Below are 3,942 nucleotides of genomic sequence, written 5' to 3'. Positions count from 1 at the left end.
ATTGACACTCACAAAGTATGTCATTTTTCTCCAAGAAGTCTGTCCATCTATTCTTCACCACCCTCTCACACATCTTAGCTACCACACTTGTAAGTGACACTGGTCTATAGTTCAATGGGTCTCTCTTGTTACCTGATTTATAGATTGGGACAATGTTAGCTCTTTTCCAGTCTTGGGGCACTACACCTTCCCTTAATGAGGCATCAATTACTTCACAAACTTTTTCTGCCAATTGCTCCCTGCATTCTCTTAAAATCCATCCTGATACCCCATCAGGTCCCACAGCTTTTCTCACTTCTAAACTCCCCATCATGTTCTTGATCTCCTCCACAGTTACTTGAAACTCCTTCATAATCCCTTTCTGTTCCATTACCAGTGGTTTGTCAAAAGCAGTCTCCTTTGTGAATACCTTCCGAAAGCATCCATTCATAGCCTCTGCCATTTCCTGGGATCTTCACTGCATACTCCATTTACTTCTAAACTTTCAATACTTTCTCTATTTTTGATGTTGTTGTTCACATGTCTGTAAAAAGCCTTGGTTGGTCTTTACATTTATCAATTATATCCTTTTCTTGTTTCTTTCTTTCTTCTCTTCTAATCAACACATATTCATTTCTTGCTCTTTTGTAACTTTCCCACTGCTTAATCCGTCTTTTCCTTCTCCACCTCTTCCATGCATCCTCTTTTCTTGTTCTAGCCTTTTCACATCTATCGTTAAACCAGTCCTGCTTTCCAACTTCTCTATGTTGTCTTATTGGTACAAATTTTTCTCACCTTCTTTGTATATTTTTATAAATTCCTTCCACTTTTCATTTGCTCCTTAGCACTCTTGAATTTCATCCAATTTGTCTCTTGAAAGAATTTCTTTAGGTTTCCAAAATCTGTCTTGGCATAATTCCATCTTCCCACTTTATATTCTTCATTTCTTCTAGATTTCTCTTCGTCTATCACCTTGAACTCCAAAACTGCATGATCACTCTTTGCTAAAGGGCACTCCACCCTCATCTCCTCAATGACCATTGGCTCTGTACTAAAGACCAAGTCCAGTCTTGACGATGCTCCCTCTCCTCCAAACCTAGTATCTTCTTTGACCCACTGAGTTAACACATTTTCCATTGCCAGTGTCAATAGTGTATTTCCCCATGTTGTCTCTGATCCTTCCATTGACCAGTCCTCCCAACACACCTCTTTACAATTAAAATCTCCCATCATTATAGTTCGTTCACAGCCACCCAACATTTCTTCCAGACATGTTCCTGTATCACTTATCATTTCTTCATATTCCTGTACTGACCATGCATTTGTCTTAGGTGGTACGTACACCACTATGTAGTGCCTCTTTTTCCTTCATTAGTTTCTGCTCTGATCTTTAGCACTTCTGCCTTTCCCATACCTTCTTTCACTTGATCCACCTTTATATCTTTTTAACCAGCAACATCACTCCTCCTCCCATCTTACCTACTCTATTTCTTTTCCAAACATTATATTTCCTTCTCCAACCATCATCAGGTCTTCTCCCTCTCTCAGTTTTGTTTCAGTAAGACCCACAATATCTGGGTTCTTGTCCCTCAAGTAATCGTTGAGTTCTAAAATCCCGATATCACTCCATTTATGTTGGAATACATTACATTCCGCTCATACGTAAGTTTCTTTAGTCCTTTCTTGCTGTACTTTTCTGGGTTATGAACCACTTCCTCAGTCTCATATCCAAGATTCTCCAGAAAAACTCTTTCTTCTCCTCTTCTGTCCTCTCTTCATTTTTTTTCAAAGCCTCCTTTCTCAACTCATTTAACATTTCTCTTTCCTTTTCACCGAGATCTCTTCTCAACCAAATCTTCCTTGTTGTTTCCTGCTGGGCTAGCCTCCATGACTTCTCCACCAATTCATCTACATCCTTTTGTGACTTAAGTTTGATTCTTATTGGCCTCATACCTTCTCTTGTGAACTTTCCAATTCTATGGAAGTCCTCTATTTCTTGTACTAGGTCTTTTCCTCCTCCTGCACCACATTAATGATATTATTTATCACCTTTTTATGTTTTTCTCTCTCCATTTTACTCGGTGTCTTATCCTCCTCCACACCAAATATCACCACACATCTCTTTTTGTCTACAGTTTCCCTCACCAATGTCTCATTTGACTTAATAACCTTCACCACTTTCTCAGCAATCTTCTCTTCTATGATCTGTTGATCTATAATTTCAGCAAGGCCCAAAGTTTTCTCCCAGACTCTTTGATTTCCTTTTCCAGACTTGCAACTTTGTAATTTACCTCCTTTCTTTCCACTTCCTGACTTTTTTCCATTCAGCCTGCTTCTCCATCACTTTTCCTAGAGATTCTCCACATTTTTGCAATTCACTTTAATTAGCTTAACTTCCTCTTTCAGTGCTTCATTTTCCTTCTTCATATCGGCACAGTCTTTCTTTACATTGTCATAACTCGTTTCCAGGCCCCATACTTTTCAAACAGTTTTCAATTTTACCTTCCAACTCCAGAATTTTCTTCACATAAGTGCTCTTCTCCATTATTCCTTGAAATCCTGTGAAGTCTGATTCATCTTTCGAGTTCACGGCCGCCATGTTGCTCAGATGTAAACAAACCAGCTGATGGCTCAAATGCAGGCTACAGTTTATATTTACCTTCCCTGGACATTATTTTGCTAATCAACAGTTAACATGACTATATGGAGACGGGACAAACATTACCAGCTCCTCTCCCACCTTGGTTACTCTTAGGCAATGGTAACTGTAGAATTAGAGTGTGTGTGTGTGTGTGTGTTTTTGTATTTGTGTGTGTGTGTGTGTGTGTGTGTGTGTGTGTGTGTGTGTGTGTGTGTGTGTGTGTGTGTGTGTGTGTGTGTGTGTGTTTTTTCACGAATGCTACAAGGTGGGACGCATGTAACTTATCTTTGAGAGGAGAGGGGAGGAGAGAAGGAGATGGGGAGGAGGAAGGAGATGGGGAGGAGGAAGAGAGGGGAGATGAGAGAGAGAGAGAGAGAGAGAGAGAGAGAGAGAGAGAGAGAGAGAGAGAGAGAGAGAGAGAGAGAGAGAGAGAGAGAGAGAGAGAGAGAGAGAGATGGGAACAGTCTATGCCATTGGGTAATTTCAGACACAAGGTGGGATGCATGTAGCTTATCTTTAGTGATTGGTGGAGACAAGGATGGTGGGAGGAGCACTAGGATTTTAAGGACAGCATACGGCGTGTGTAGTTGGTATCCAACACATTATACGGGACAACTGAACTGAAGAAAGCTCAGAAAAGAAATATGACGCCTACGTAGGCGTCACCGTATATGCTACTGGGGCTTCATGACGCCTACATAGGCGTCAGTCACCGTACTGAAGGGGTTAAGAGAGCGACCAATGGCACCCGGGTTTTCTCCAATCCCAGCAAGGTGTCCCAGGCCCTCCACTCTTCCACCTTGGGCAAGTACATCTTGGAGGGGGAAACTCGCTCACTGGGCAATGGCTCTGCTCTCATCGTCGCTATCGGGGAATCCAACACCTCTAAGGTTCCCAAACTCCAGCTATCCACCTTCCAACTAGGAGACTGGACAGTCACCAGCCGCCGGGCAGACAAAGGAGGTGACACCTTCAGAGGTACGCCAGGGTGGGGCCGCTGGCAGATGATGTTGACCTGGAGGCCGTGAGGAGGGGCTTCAATACCTTTGATGGAGGTGAAGTGGTAGAGATCACTTGGCTCCCTCCCCATTGTCTGCCCCAGTCCACCACAGGGAGGTGGCTGCACCTTACGGTAAGCAGGACCCTTCCCACTCGTGTAGCCATACATCAGCTGGTATACAGGCCCATGTACCTTCGTTACCTCCTGCCTCTACTTCCCTGTCTGGGGTGCTTGAAGATTGGCCACTCCATCAACACCTGCAGGTCAAATGTCCATTGCTCCAGGTGCAGTGGCCCTCACTCCTCCCGGACAGATGATGTCA

Source organism: Portunus trituberculatus, chromosome 49, assembly GCF_017591435.1.
Source record: "Portunus trituberculatus isolate SZX2019 chromosome 49, ASM1759143v1, whole genome shotgun sequence".
Classification (NCBI taxonomy): domain Eukaryota; kingdom Metazoa; phylum Arthropoda; class Malacostraca; order Decapoda; family Portunidae; genus Portunus; species Portunus trituberculatus.
This window is presented reverse-complemented; position numbering follows the sequence as displayed.